At 44.8% G+C, this 16310-nt stretch overlaps 1 long non-coding RNA gene across 2 annotated transcripts; it reads left to right on the plus strand.

The window, feature by feature from the left end:
* The first annotated feature begins 636 nt into the window (after positions 1-636).
* On the plus strand, positions 637-6152 carry LOC113911270. Of its 2 annotated transcripts, none has more exons than XR_003516419.1 (3): positions 637-847; positions 4585-4772; positions 5531-6152. It is a non-coding gene; the product is annotated as an uncharacterized LOC113911270 (long non-coding RNA). The 2 variants fall into 2 exon arrangements; XR_003516420.1 differs by having other exon boundaries at positions 637-842.
* The last annotated feature ends 10158 nt before the right edge of the window (positions 6153-16310 follow it).

Raw genomic sequence — 16310 nt, forward strand, 5'->3', positions numbered from 1 at the left:
TGCCCCAGCCTTTCCAGAGATCTACTGGGGGTTCTGAGTATTCTCTCTTTTACAGCTATTGTTCATGATTTGGTGGAGGCGAGGTGAGGGAGGAAGGTTTTCATTCCCCAAGGAGAGACTGAACTTGTCATTCAAGTTCAGCTGTAAGACTCTAGAGTGAAAATGTTGAAGGCCAGATGCTCATTTTTCTTTCTTTTCCTGATTAGTTGCAATTGATCTACAAATACTACAGGGTAATATCTGCAGCTGGAGCTGGGACGAGTTGCTGACACAGAACGGAGGCAAGTGCAGGGGTCCTGGTGAGTCGGGAGGCTGAGGAGAACTTGTAAGTCAGCTGTTGGGGACTTTCCCCCTTATTAGTTCAGTATATTCCATACATTCTCACTTGATTGAGATGCACAGCAATTTTCGCACAGAGTAGACTCCAGCCATTGATGGTTGTAGCATTTACGTTTAAGTCACTTGAGTGTGATTTGGAAGTCCATTCTATAAGGTAAAATGTAAAATGTTGCTGAGGCATGAACTTGAATCATTGAAACTATAAGGTCATTGTGGTTGAGTCATTACCTAGTGACGGGACCTCCTTGTGGGGTCCAGTCTCTACTCCTTATTGCAGCCCTTCTCATTCTTAGGCATCATTCTGTGTGAGGAGTTTGGGGAGACACATCCTTGGTGAATGCTGTGATTCAGTGCCTCGTCACTCCACGCCAAAGCCCAGCACGGCCCAGCTCGGCCTTCCTAAACACGCATGATCATAAAGATCCGAGGAGCAGTCAACAAAAACTTGGAACCTGTTCAACATTGTTTATGCATCTTTCATTGTGGGCCAGACCCTGCACTAGGTGTTGTAAGAAATACAAAGATGAATAAGACTCGGTTTGGGCTCTCAGGGAAAACAGAACAAATAGGAGAAAAGAAAAAAAAAAAGCAAAAAAAAAAAAAACCCAAACCAAAAACCTCAACTCAAATGATCAGAACACAGGGCAGTGCCAGATAACCACTCTGCAGTGTTTTCCACACCAACAACCAATTCTCTGATTGTCCAGACACCAAATTGGTGTTCAATGATTCCATTCATTCTGACACTACGTTTTAGTGCAGACCTCATCGGTCAAGGGCTCAGTCCTACAAGACTGCCTGCATCCTTCAGAGGCCAGTCACCAGTCCTGGGCCTCCCATAATTCTGACCCACCAGCTATAAATGGGGGGGTGTCCCAAGACCCCCTCCTTAGGTTCTCTAATTTGCTAGACTGGCTCACAGAACTCAGGAACACACCTTACTTGCATTTTCTGATTTATTATAAAGGATGCAAATGAACAGCCAGATGAAGAGGTATATAGGATGAGGTCTGAAGAGGTCTTAAGCACAGGAGCTTCTGTTCCAGAGAGTTGGGGTGCACCACCATACCAGCATGGGGATACGTTCACCAACCTAGATACTCTGTGAACTCTGCTGTTTAAGGGTTTTATGGAGGTTTCAGTACATATGCATGATTGATTAAATCATCTGCCATTGGTGATTAAATTCAGTTGCCAGCCCCTCTCCCATTCCTGGAGGTTGGAGGGTGGGGCTGAAAGCTCCTAGCTTCTAATCAAGGCTTGGTCATTTTGGACACTGGTCCCCATCCTGAAGCGATCTAGGGAACCCCAATGCCCAGTCATCTCATTAACATGCACAAGACTCTCATCATTTTGGAGATTCCAAGCGTTTTAGGACCAGAGTGCCGGAAACTGGGGACAAAGGCTAACTATTTTTTATTATGCTGCAACCATCACAAGGAAATTATATGGAAAGTGTTGTGTGACTTTAAAGAAAAGAAAAAGGGAGGCCTAGGTGGTTCAGTCAGTTAAGCGTCTGCCTTAGGCTGAGGTCATGATCCCAGGGTCTTGGGATGGAGTCCTGCATCGGGCTCCCTGCTTAGCAGGGAGCCTGCTTCTCCCTCTGCCTGCCGCTCCCCCTGCTTGTGCTCTCTCTCTCTCTCGCTCTATTAATAAATAAAATCTTTAAAAAAAATAAAGAGAAGAAAGATCAGATCCATTTTTTTTAAGACATCATATTGTGATATCACATAATGTAAAAGAACTTGGATTCTGGAGTCTGCCAGCCCGGGTTTGACTTCTGGAGCGAATCTCATAGCCACTCTTTCACTTCCTCATTGGTATCCTCAATCACAAAATGGAACAATGTCAGTTCCCCTGGAAGGAGTGTAAGGCACCTCAGATCTCTTCCAGGATGGGAACCTCTTGTTGCAGAGTGTTATTTTGCTTGTCTGTTCAGTCCTCTGTAGAGCTCAGCTACGTTGCCCCCCCCTCCACTGAAATCACAATAAGATGAGATTACTGCTTGAAACTTGCAATCCCATTATCTGTCAGCCTATGAAAGATAAAAAGTGCCACTAGTGTCTGCAGGAAGTCATTTTTCAGTAGCCATGGGTGACAAGAATTACATTTCTTTGCCAGGACATCTTGATGTGGCATATCATAAATATTCAAGTTCTGTAGACTTTTAAAAAAGATATAATATCTTCTTTTTTGTATAACACCAGCTTCAAGGTCAGATTCAGGATGACTCAAAAATAGGAAGTAGGAATTCTTATGCATGAGCAAAAGGCAGCCTTTGGGGAGTGGGCTGAAGGAGGTTGAGGAAGTAGAAACTGGAAAAATGAAGTAGGGATTAGGGTATGGGTTTGGAAATCCTAGGCTGGGGTGTATTACCCTTAGACCCAGGCAGGTGGGCCTCCGCACTGGTCCTGTGTTTTCACAGGCCTGGCTCTGGCACTCTTCCTTCTGTACCTTCCCCATGGGATGAGAGGTCCGGAAGGCCAAAGGATGTGTTCATGTGGAGTCCATGCCCCCCTACTTCAAAATCATATTCTAGGTACCAGGGACACCAGAATTCCTTGCCCAATTCCTAAGGCCTGTGTGAGTGTCTTTCCCAGCTCTGTCCTTTTGAGTAAGAGCTAACAGTACCACCTGTGTACCCAAAGGGTGGCCAAGGACTGGTGGTGTGGCACGATCAGGGGAGATAGAGATAGGCTGGGTGAGCTGGGATGTCCATATGCATATGATCCGAGTAGAATGAGAAGAGAGAAGAGAGAAATGAATGGGGTGTGGGTCAGGGGTCTCCATTTGTACTATCGCCCTAGGCCTGCAACGTTTAGGGGCAGGCCTGTGCAGGAGTCTGGGCTTATAACTTTCCAAGAAGAAACAATGAATTTGCAAATAGTTCCTGATAGAATTGAGCTGGCTTGCCCTTGCGCTAGATTCAATCCTAATTGTTTTTATTTCTATCTGCCATGTCGCTAATAGGGCAAATAGTTCGTGGTGATAGCACTAGGTCCATAGCTATGGTCCTTGAGATACAGGAGTAACCTAAAGAGAAAGACTGTCTGGCCTAGAATTTAGGAGAACCCCACATTGTCCACACACTGAGAAGAAAGAGGCAGTGTTCCTTCCGAGCCTGATTCTGAGAGGGAAACTTTGACAGAAGCTTTGGTGTCAAACACAGTCCTGTCCTGAGACCTGTCCTGAGACCTGGCCCAGCCCCGTGCCTCTGGAGACTCTGCTCTTTGGAGTGCCTTCCTTGGACTTGTCTCATTCCCTGTCCAAAGCTAGAGACAAGCAGGAGTCAGCTGTGCCATCCAGGGGGTACTCCTTGGGCCTGAACCAGGACCACGTGGGCTCTGGTGCCAGTTTCTCCCCTGTAGGGCTTCCATTGGCCATCACTCATGTAGGGTTGACCAGATGCTTCAGAAGATCTGAGCCTCATGCTTGTGACGTTGTCCCCAGACTGGGACTGGGACCAGGACCGAGAGGAGGGTGGTCTGGAGATTGGATAGCTTTGGCTGACTGATTGGTATTCCTTTTTCTTTCTTTCTTTTCTTTTTTTTTTTTTTAAGATTTTTATTTATTTATTTGTCAGAGAGAGAGAAAGAACACAAGCAGAGGGAGAAGCAGGCTTCCCAATGAGCAGGGAGCCCGATGCGGGACTCGATCCCAGGACCCTGGGATCATGACCTGAGCCGAAGGCAGATGCTTAACGGACTGAGCCACCCAGGCGCCCCATGATTGGTATTTCTTTCATGAGATCGTCTGAAATTGGGCTGCCAGATGTGCTAGTATGCAGATTTTGGTGACTCAAATTGTTTATATATAATTGTTATATGTTTGCCTGGGCCCCACACACCCTAGGAAGAGCCCTGGTCAAATGCTTGTGCAAATATCAATCTCTCCCCCAGTTTCCCTCCTAATTCTGCTGTCTCCTAAATCCCATAACAAGGACCCAAATTCTGTAAAGAGTGGAAACACAGAGGCAGAGGAGGAAGTCCTCTGTCTTCTCTGACATAGAAACCATAGTTTCCCGGCGTGCAGCTGTGCAGAGTCTTGCCTTCAGTTTTCATGTGGGACAGTGGCCTGGTTGAATCCTACAGACAGGAAGATGGAGGGTGCCTCACAAGTACTGGGGGTGATGGTTGGGGCTTTAGGGAAAATAATATCAGATTTAGAGCGGCTAGAGGCTAGAGGAGGAGGTGACGTGGCAAGGTTTTCTGTCAACAACATGAAGTTCCCCACACATTCTACCAGGTCCAAAGTGATCCCCTCTACCACCCAAACCTCTGTGGGGCCTGAGAAAGGGCGTGTGGAGGAGACAAGATGAACACAAGCTGAGAGACAATGCCGCAGCTGCTGCTAATACCGTCGAGAGTGGAGACTCACACTGACTGGGCACCTTCTATCTGTTATCTTGTTTGCTCCTAGTGACAAAGTTTGAGGTGGGTGTCGCTATTATTTCCGCTCCACAGATAAGGTAACAGAGGCCAGAGGACTGAAATAATGTGCCAACAGTCATGCAGCAACTTAGTGGTGGAGCCAGGATTTGAATCCAGGGCTGTTCGACGGCTCCAGGCGTGCTTGTGCTCCAAGGCCCTTACTGCTGGGGTGGCGTGAGGCAGAGCTATCCTGCGAGAGAAGCTCTGGGGCCTGGAGGGCCTCACCAGGGCCCGAAAGTGAGCTCCTGGATGCTCTCTTTTAACTGTTTTTAAAAAGCCCTGAAGTACTTTTGGTGACCAATTCCTCCTTCCGAGTCAGCAGCCTTGGAGCAGGACTCACATCAGCTGCTCTTAAAAGGTGACTGAAAAGTGGGTGTGATGAGGTATTGACATCCTCCCGACTCACCACCCCCCCTCAAAAGATTGTATTACGGTTCTTTTCACCCAAGCACTTCAAAACCTTTCTAGAGCACCTCATGGGAAATGCTGTTATCACACTTTGCTGAGTAACAACTGACCATCTGACCCAATCATTCAGGAAACCAATGGCAGATCAAGTGTGATTTGGGGAAATGGAGCCTGGCTTCGGCTCCTCTCGCAGCTCAGCCCCAGACTATTCTTCCATCAACTGTCCTTGCAATTGGGTCAACCTTGTCCTGGGCAATTTGGAATCTACATTGTCAGTACATTTCTTTTTAATTAGTTTACATGTTTTTTTTTAAAAGAGTTTTTAACAAACTTCAATTATTTATTTTTTGCAGAGCTTTATGAAGGTCTTGAAGAATACCCGAAATATGTCTGGGGAGCATAGAAGCGTAAGAAAGAAGTCAGACAAGAATAGGCCACAATACGGTGTCTGCAAACAAGGCGAAGCCAAACCCGGATGAAGGTGGGAGCTTGGCATTCTTCAGAGGTGCTCCTCAGACTGCCTTCAGGGAGTGCTGGGCGCAGGAACCTTCACGCTTAGGACCCTCTCTCCCATCACATGCATTTCTCAAGTTCATACTCAGAGCCTGGAAGATCTGATTCAAATCTGGTTCTGAGTTAACTGTGTGCTTTTGGACAAATGATCTAGGGCTTCTGAGCCTAAGTATCCTTATCTTCAAAAGAGGGTAATAAAATCCGCCTCCTTATATTGTTTTGAGGAATAAATGAGAAGACAAATGCAGAATACTTAGTGCTGTGGCCTGAATGTTTGTGTCCCCGTGCAACTCATATGTTGAAACCCTGACCCCCAAGGTGAGAGCAGGTGAGGCCCTGGGAGGTGAATAGGTCATGAGGGTGGAGCCCTCAGGGATGGGATCAGTGCCCTTATGGAAGAGGCCCCAGGGAGTGTCTCGCCCCTTCCCTGCCTCCCAAACTGTAAGAAATAAATTTCTGTGGTTTACGAGCTACGTAGTCTATGGTATTTAAGTTACGGCTGCCCAAATGGATTAAGACAGCATAGCATTTGCACCTTGCAGACTCTTAGCAAGGGTTATATCTTTCTCTCCCTCTTTCCCTTCATCTGTTTTTCTTTCTTTCCTTCCTCAAGTTTTCTTTTGAAAAGTGATATAATCAGTTGGATTTTTCATTTGGAAGTGGTCAAATCTTAAACTGCTTTTTCTAGGAGAGAACACAGGACAAACAGATTTTCTGGGGGGAGTGGTATTGGGATTCCAAGGCACTGGGCACCGTTCCTGAGGAAGATGAGGCTCCAGGTAGTTGGTCCACTGTCGGGCAAAGTCCGGCGCTGTAGATGCTTAAAGCTAGGGGGTCGGGAGTTCCTAAAGGAGCGGTGTGAGTGTGTGTGTGGTGTGTGCGTGCGTGTGTAAGTGTGTGTGTAGGATCAGAGAGAGAAGTCTGCCTAGGGCACAAGACTCACCATTCACTCTGGAGGTGAAGGAACTAATTAAAAGCATCCTTCTCAAACTTTTGGTGTTTGCTGAAGACTGGAGGCTTTTCCCCCCCGTCAGAAATCCCTTGCAGGCAGTGTGGATATAAGGGGGAAAGTGTAAAGTCTTCTTGGAGAAAGGCCCTCTTTCTTCAGGTGTGAAGGGCTCTCTGGGGTCCCGGTGAGAGCTCAAGGACTCTCCTTCTCCTCCCCCCCCCTTTCTTTACTTTATTCCTTCATGTTGGTCCTGGTTCCCTGCAACCCCTACCCCAGCCGGGTCCCTCCCCGCACGTCCTTCTCCCGGGCGATCCTTCTCATCGTGATCCTTCTCATTTCTCTTCTTCCCGCTCTTTGTCTTCTTTGCTTTTCATCCAGGAGAAGGGAAGCATGGGAGAAAGCCCCTCTGTTTCTCTTCTACTCATATTCCTGTTAACATCCCCAAGAGCCTGAGAAACCTCTGTTTCTTGGTCTCCTGTTTCTGGAAACCATGATTTATTTGAAGTGTTTCTCTGGCTTAATGAGGATCCTATTCTTCTGTGGGATATTCGTGCACACAGGACTCCAGAGCTTGCTGTTTAGAAGCGCTGTAGTTGCCTTCTTTTCTACCACCAAACAGTTGCCGCTTCCTTCGCATGAGCACAAGTGGGGGGAAATGCTGGTATGGCAAACCGTACCAAACCCACAGCTCCCTCCCTTGGGGCTCGAACCTCCAGGGCCACGGTGCGAGAGTGGCTTTAAAACTTAAAAAAAATTATTTACCTGAGCTATTCTTTCTATTCTTGTTAGTCATCGTCTTTCCTGAAACACATGTCTCCATTTTAATCCATAGAAGAGGAATTAGAGTCCAACTGGTTCCCAGTAATAAGGATGGACACAAACTATACTTTTAGAAAATTATTGGCAGCCTCTCAGTATCTGTGGCTTTGAATTATTGATGCCACGAGAGTTACAGGCGTCCAGACAAAGGCCTTTCCAGAAGGCAGGGGCCCTGTTAGCGGCTGAACCGATGACCGGCTCCCTCCAGCTCCCCAGACTTTCCGGGGCAGGGAGGAGCATCATGGCGCCTTCCACAGAGCTCTTTCCTGGGAGAGGCTAGCGGGCTCTTCTGCTTGCTTTCGCCAGAAGTGGGTTCAGGCCACAGTCTGCTGGTAAGGAGCTGTGACACTCTGAACAAGTAACTTTACCTCAACACCAGTTTTCTCCTCCACTCTCAAACGCAGAAAGAATATGTAGAGGAAAAGTTGTGAGGAAGGAGTGAGACTTCTGCTTGTGCGTGGAGCTCACTGCTAGCCCCTAGAAAATGCTTCATAAACAGTAGCTGTGCGACAGATGGAATATATTCAAAGCCATGGCCTACCTCCAGCTCCGGCCGATGGTAACACAAGTGAAGATTGGGCTCTTTCCTTCTTCTCGAGAAATGAGAGAACTTTCTCTGAGGTCTGTGCTGGTGGGTGAAGAGGTTCCCTGTGTCCCTGGAGAGGGTTGGGTAAACAGCCCGGTGGTGGAGACTGGCCAGAGACGTAGGGGACATGCAGCCAGGCTTGGAAATCACAAAACAGGGTGACCAGATCTGTGTAGACCCGACTCCCGCCCCATCATCTCCTGAATGAGGTCGTTCATTAAGTCCTGTCTCTTCCTCTTTCAAAACATCGCTTGTGTTTTCTTTTGCTCACAGGTCTTGCTTTGGCCCAAGCCCTCATCTCTCGCCTGAGTTATTGTCAAAGTCTTTCCCCATGATGGAATATCGTTGGGCCATCAAAAGAATGAGATCTTGCCATTTGTGACAACATGGACAGGCCTAGGGGGCTGCGCTGAGTGAAATAAGTCAGAGGGAGAAAGACAAATAGCATGTGGAATCGGAAAAACAAAAATGAACAAACAAAAAAAGGAGAAACAGACCCATAGATACAGAGAACAAACTGGTGGTGGTTTGGGGGGGAGGGGATGGGCAAAATGAGTGAAGGGGAGTGGGAGGAACGGGCTTCCAGGTCTGGAATGAATGAGTCCTGGGGACAAAAGGGACCGTACAGGGAATATAGTCAATGGTAATGTAATAGTGTTGGGCGGTGACAGGTGGTGGCTATGCTTGTGGTGAGCACAGCATCATGTCGAGACTAGTTGAATCACCGTTGCACACCTGAAACTAATATAACATTGTATGTCAACCATACTTCAGTAAAAAAGTCTTTCCCCACCCTGGCTTACATGTAATCTATAAAAAATTCAAAGTAACTTCAATTGCCTTTTATTATAAAAGATTCATTACAGAAAGGTAGGAAAATAAAGAGAAGTTAAAAAGGGAAAATGCAAATAATCTCTCCACTTAGAGATAGTGATATCTGTGATTCTTTTCTACACATGCATAGATATATTTTCTTTTTTTCCTTTTTTTAATTTAAATTCAATTAATTAACATATAATGTATTACTGGTGTCAGAGGTAGAGGTCAGTGATTCATCAGTGGCATATAACACCCAGTGCTCATTACATCACGTGCCCTCCTTAATGCCCATCACCCAGTTACCCCATCCCCCCACCTCCCCTCCAGCAACCCTTGTAGATATATTTTAAACAAAACAAAGCAAAAAGGAACCGTAGTGGCATAATATTGCGCTACTTGCTCTTCCACTTAAGAACACAGGCATATTTTGGAGATATTGTGGGTTCAGTTCAGGACCAACACAATAAAGTGATTATTACAATAAAGCAAGTCAAATTAATTTTTTGGTTTCCCAGTGCATATCAAAGTTATGTTCACTGTAGTCACTTAAGTGTGCAATAGCATTATGTCTTAAAAAAACAATGTATATACCTTTTTAAAAATTTAATTTAATTTTATTGTTATGTTAATCACCATACATTACATCATTAGTTTTTTTTATGTTAGAGCTGCCTTTCTTATGAAATATCTTTATTCTCCCTTTTCTAGTTTTCAGATTTTTTCTTGATATAAGTGACAGTCTGATAGATTCAGAATGTTAATCACCATACATTACATCATTAGTTTTTGATGTAGGGTTCCATGATTCATTGTTTGTGCATAACACCCAGTGCTCCATGCAGAACGTGCCCTCTTTAATATCCATCACCAGGCTAACCCATCCCCCCACCCCCCTCCCCTCTAGAACCCCCAGTCCGTTTCTCAGAGTCCATCATCTCTCATGGTTCGTCTCCCCCTCCGATTTACCCCCCTTCGTTCTTCCCATCCTGCTATCTTCTGCTTTTTTTTTCTTAACATATATTGCATTATTTGTTTCAGAAATACAGATCTGTGATTCAACAGTCCTGCACAATTCACAGCGCTCACCATAGCACATACCCTCCCCAATGTCTATCACCCAGCCACCCCAACCCTCCCACCCCCACCACTCCAGCAACCCTCAGTTTGTTTCCTGAGATTAAGAATTCCTCATATCAGTGAGGTCATATGATAGATGTCTTTCTCTGATTGACTTATTTTACTCAGCATAACACCCTCCAGTTCCATCCACGTCGTTGCAAATGGCAAGATCTCATTCCTTTTGATGGCTGCATAATATTCCATTGTGTATATATACCACTTCTTCTTTATCCATTCATCTGTCGATGGACATCTTGGCTCTTTCCACAGTTTGGCTATTGTGGACACGGCTGCTATAAACATTGGGGGTGCACGTACCCCTTCGGATCCCTACATTTGTATCTTTGTGGTAAATACCCAGTAGTGCAATTGCTGGATCATATGGTAGCTCTATTTTCAACTGTTTGAGGAACCTCCACACTGTTTTCCAGAGTGGTTGCACCAGCTTGCATTCCCACCAACAGTGTAGGAGGGTTCCCCTTTCTCCACATCCCCGCCAACATCTGTCGTTTCCTGACTTTATATCATTAGTTTTTGATTTGGGTTCCATGATTCATTGTTTGCATATAATACCCAGTGCTCCATGCAATACATGCCCTCCTTAATACCCATCACCGGGCTAACCCAGTCCCCAAACCCCCTCCCCTCTAGAACCCTCAGTTTGTTTCTTGAAGTCCATAGTCTCTCATGGTTCGTCAATGTATACACCTTCATTAAAAAAATATTTTTTTGCTAAAAAATGCCAACCAGCATTTGAGCTTTCAGGAAATTGTAATGTGATCATCATCACAAATATAATAATAATAATGAAAAAGTCTGAAATATTGCCAGAATTACCAAAATGTGACATGGAGACAAAGTGAGCAAACACCGTTGGAAAAATGGCATGGACGGACTTGGTGGTTGACATAGGGTTGTCACAAATCTTCAATCTGTAAAAAACATGGTATCTGTGAAGCACAATAAAGCCAAGTGCAATAAAATGGGCTATGTCTGTATGTCTACTGCTGTGTAACAAATTACCTCAAAACTCAGCAGCTTAGAGCAACAAACTTATCATCTTGCGTGGTGTGAGGGTCAGGGGCCCCTAGAATGGCTCAGCCGGTGGTTCAGGCTCAGGGAATCTCATAAGATTCCAGCCAAGATCTCAACCAGGGCTTCAGTCACCCGAAGGCTTGGCTGGGATGGAAAGATATGCCTTCAAGACGACTCACTCACTCGGCTATTTCCTGGGGACCTGGATTCCTCGCCAAGTGGATTTTTACCAACATGGCAGCAGGCTTTCCCCACCCAGGAGAGAGCAGGAGCAAGGCAGAAACCACACTGTCTTTTTTTTTTTTTTAAGATAGCCTTTTGAGATATTATTCATCTACCATACAATTCACCCATTCAAAGTATATGAGTCAATGTTTCAGTATATTCATAGGGTTGTGCCAATGTCACCATGACCTCATTCAGGAACTTTCCAGTACTCCAAACAGAATGCAGTCACTGCCCACTCCCTCCTCTTCTTACCTTCCTGGCAAACACTGTCTATCTTCTGTCTGTGTAAACTTGCCTATTCTGGACATTTTGTATAATGGAATCACATAATATGTGGCCTTTTGTGTCTGGCCTCTTTCACTTAGCATAATGTTTTCAAGGGTCATCCCTGTTCTAGCATTTATTAGTATTCTCTCTCTCTCTCTTTTGGTTTTATATGCCTCTTTATTAAAAAACAAAAACATCCCAAATCCCACATTGTGCAGGACCCAGAACATGAAAAGGTATTTAAGAAACAGGCTTACTGTTCTCATCCCTTGACATATTTTCCTTGTCAGGATTGGTCAGGGGAAGGGCTGAGTTCTCATGACTGGACAGGCTAGAACTGCATGGAGATTCCCCTGCCTCCAGTCTGATGGCATGTTCTGGAGACATCCCTCCCTCTGCCTCAGCATCAGCCCCTGTGCTTGGAGAATAGTTCTGCTGCAGGATCCCCATGTCAGAAGAGCAGTTGTGTGGGTCTGGGGAGGGCTCAGAGATTCCCAGGTCTGCAAGAATGAAGTGAGTTCCTTGTCTTGGACTTCATCTGACTCCCAGTGAGTTGGCTTTATGGAGTGATCCACTGCAAAGCCAGTGACAAAGAAGCCTAGGTCTGCTTGGGCAGGTACAAAGCTGGATGTAGCCAGAACCTTCTTCCCCTGGGTTTTGCAAACATTTTCCCTCATTTAGTCCTGCTTCCATCAGTATCTCCTTTTAACTGCTGAATACTATTCATTCTATGCATAACATTTGGTTTATCCAATCATCAGATGACGGACATTGGGTTGTTGGCACTTTTTGGCTAATGTGAATATGCCGTTATGAACGTTCATGTACGTGTTTTTGTGTGGACACTTATTTTCATTTCTCTTGGGTATAGATGGGAGAGGAACTGCTGAGTCATACGGTAACCCTATGTTTAACATTTGGGGAACTGCCTGTTTTCCAAACTGGCTGCACCATTTTACATTCCCATCAGCAGTGTATGAGGGTTCCGAGTTTTCCACATCCTGGCTGACACTTGTGAGCTGGGGTTTTCAGTGTAGCCATCCTGGTGGGTATGAAGCAGTGGTTTCGATTTGCATTTCCCTCATGATTAATGGCGCTGAACAACTTGTAATGTGCTTACCGGCCATTTCTCTTGAGTAATGTTTACTCAGATTCTTTGCCCATTTATAAAACTGGGTTGTTCTTTTTATTATTGAGTTGTATGAGTTTTTTTACATACACTGGAGACAAGTTCCAAATGAGATACATGAGTTACAAATATTTTATCCTAGTAACATTCTTGATGGTGGCGTTTGCAGCAAGAAGATGTTGCACTTTGATGTTGTCCAAACCACACTGACTTCTAGGTGGCCATAGACCACCCCTCTGCCATATTCCATTGGGTAGAATGAGTTAAGTCCGACCCACACTCAAGGGAGTAGTGGGGTCCACGTTCTACCTTTTGAAGGGAGGAAAATCAAAGAATCTCTAGATATATTTAAAAATGACCACATATATTAATATTTATTTAAAATGTCATATTTAGTGATTACAAAATAAGAATCTATAGCCAAGTTGGTTTCAATGGTGGCTTCGTCACGTCATTGCTGTGTGATCCTGGAAAAACTGCTTCATTCTTGATGCCTCAAGTTTTCTTGGCTGTAAAATGGCAATGATGATGATATGTATTTCTGCCTTACTATCATATGCCTTCCACACATTTGTAAAAAGCACACATTCTGCAAAATCATGCCCTAAATGTAACAGGGCCGATGGGAATGATAGGGTTGGGGCATACCAAATAAAACTTATGGGGCTCTGTAATCAGGGTGCTAATGGAAGAGTCCCAATCATAATAAAAGTACAAGCGTGGTTCTCTGCAGAGACCAGCACCTAGAATCTCAGTCAGTCAGTGCTCGGCAGGCTTTACATGTGGGCTCGTCCTTCCTCCCTCAAATTGTGGGTCCTGGAAGGCATTGTTTCTCATCTTCACGAATGTACTATTTTAATAAGGAAGATAATTTTCCACCTTTTTCATGAGTGCTTGTGTTTTCTCCAAATGGATCAACATGGTGGAAAGCCAAGTGGTCTGCAGCCTTGAAACCAGGCTTCACTTGCAGTAAAAAGAATGGTACCTCGATACTTTCCCCCTCCTTTTTTCTTGAAGTCTCTATTTATTGCTAAGTTTCCTCTTTCATTGTGAGGACACCCATCTCTGATGACTTTGCAACATTCATGTGCCGAGAGGAATCAGGCTTGGGCTAGCATGATGTGTTACAAATACCACTATTAGCCATCGCGTGTGGGCTAATTTGTGACAAAGCATCGTGAGAATCCATCTCATGAGGTGATTGTGAAGATTACATCAGATGACATGTGTTCAGCACCAAGAACAGTGCTGGCGGGAAGTAAGTGCTCAAAAATTAGTTGTTTTGATTATGTCCATATTTGTTTACCCAATTTCTTCTGAGCTTTCCCACTCCAATATAGGAGAACAATACACCACCGGAAAACTCTTTTTCAGATGATGTATTTCTTATTATTAAGTAGTTCAGAGCCCTCATTAATTTCTTTCGGGCCTCGAGTCCTTGGGCCAGGTTAAATGTAAGAGTTTGCAAATACGTATTCACTTATAAAGTGTATTCATGTGTATATAGTCCGGCTTTAATGTTTTGCTGTGCTCAGTTTTAGGGAAAAGAATAATGATAAAACACATATATCAGCTTTAAGGTACACTGAGTTCTAAGTAGGTGTTTGCCTTCTGTGTGTACACTTTATTTTCAGAATGATAACTTCAAAGCTCTGAGGTAATTCTGGAACAATCAGAACTTCTATTATTTCTTATATTTTCTCGGGGAGGGATGGGTGCTGACATCCCTGTTTTACAAGGACGTTCTAAACGGTGGAAAGAAACAAACTTGATATTTTCGTTAACCTTTTTTATGGATAAAATTTGATTAGGGAAAAATTGTCTTTAGGATTTTAATTACTCACGGTATTATCTGTTTCATAATAAAACTGCATTTTTTTTTGAGAGGGAGAGAGAGAGGGAAAGAGGAGCAGAAGGAGAGAAAGAGAGAGAGAGAGAGAATCTTAAGCATGCTCCACGCCCAGCATGGAGCCCAGTGGGGGGCTTAATTTCACGACCCTGAGGTCATGATCTGAGTCAAAATCAAGAGCCAGATGCTTAACCAGTTGAGCCACCCAGGTGCCCCCAAACTGTGTTTGTTAGATTTTCAAGTAACTATTATTTGTGCCTCATAAAAGGCAATTCATTGATAATTTGCAAAAGCTACTATATCATTGACACTACAAGTTCTCTTGAGCTTCCTTCCTTTGAGTTCTTTTGGTAATAACAACCATGACAGTAAAAATGCTCTAGTGTGTATAGTGTTCTATGCCCTGTGATTCACCAAGTGAACGGCAATGCTAACGTTGTCCTTTAATTTGAACATTACCTGCATATGTGAACTTAGCATCGTGTTCATCAGACTCTTGTGTAGTTAGCACTTTTTAAAAAAAAGAAATTTATAAAGATATTTTTCATTCTATTGGATAAAGAGCGATTAGAGAAATTAACACCAGGTGGCGCTAAAGGACTGAACTTGGAAATACTCCGCGCTCTTAACCTGGGACTGAGACGGGGCGATGCTTTTTATTTAACCGGCGGGTTAAAGGAAAAGAAGGGGAAACATTGCTCTTACTGTGCCCTGTCACCCGCCCACACTAAGGGTTGTCCCCGTCAACTTGTCTAGGTCCCTTCTCTGGAGAGCTGACACTCCCTAAAGCACACAGTAGCTTTTCTGAGGTCTCAAGTGACAAAAAATATTCAGTTTTTCCAAAGGAAAATGAAAACAAATCTCACCTGAAATTGCTTTTTGGAGTGGATTCAGTCCTGCCTTCACCGTTGTAGGTGCCCAGGAATGTAGATTGGACGAGAGTAGCAAGAGAAGAAGATAAGGTCCCCTGAAACTCCTTCCCCCAGAAGTAGACTGTAGGGTGCCTGGGATCAGAATTCCCACCAGCTTAGGCTTTATTACTTAATGCAACCCCCCTTTTCTAGAAGTCTCCAACGTGCTTATAAGTGTTTTTCTCTAGGGCTGTTACAAGGAAAATCAAATCTCAAAACAGAGACAGTGGATTTAAAAAATGAAAATAAACTTCCAATGGGCTTCCGAGGAGCCAGAAAGGAGAAGAGCAGGAGGTAAAAAGTTGTGCCACAAGGAAATGTGGATGGAGAAGCCTGACACAGGGAGGCTGCCAGGTTAAAGAATGACAAACGCTCTTGGAAGGAGTCAGGCACACCGAAGGCTGTCCCGGGAGGTACCGGTGGATCTGTGGGAGAGGACTTTGGGGGTGGGATGGAGAAGGAGGGAAATCTGAAGTGTCCACCACCAGCTCTCTCTTTTCTGAAGTTAAGTCCATGGAAAGAGCAGCCCAGAGTGAAGCATCTTGCGGATTGCCTGATTTACACGAATCCTTGCAGAGTGGTTATGGGCACTCCTTTAGAGGAAGGTGTGCGTCACCAAGGGACATTTTTGATACAACTTTTTGGAACCAAGTAATTCACCCTCTCTCAGTGATTCACCATCTTGTCTAACCCCATCCTACCTGGGTCCACATCGTGTGTGTGCTCACTGTCATTTCCTGTTTGGGCTACTCTCTTGCTGTCAGAAAGGAGGTTGAACCCAGAACCCCCCTGAGTGGGGGTGAACCCTACGTACAGGGGCGCCAGGGGTGCTGGCTTGAAATGAATTGATTTATTCCTCTCTCCTCACTCTAATTCCTCCTTGTTTCAAGGTCCTCTGCGAGACGAGGG

This window comes from Zalophus californianus, chromosome 12 (assembly GCF_009762305.2).
Source record: "Zalophus californianus isolate mZalCal1 chromosome 12, mZalCal1.pri.v2, whole genome shotgun sequence".
In the NCBI taxonomy this organism is placed as follows: domain Eukaryota; kingdom Metazoa; phylum Chordata; class Mammalia; order Carnivora; family Otariidae; genus Zalophus; species Zalophus californianus.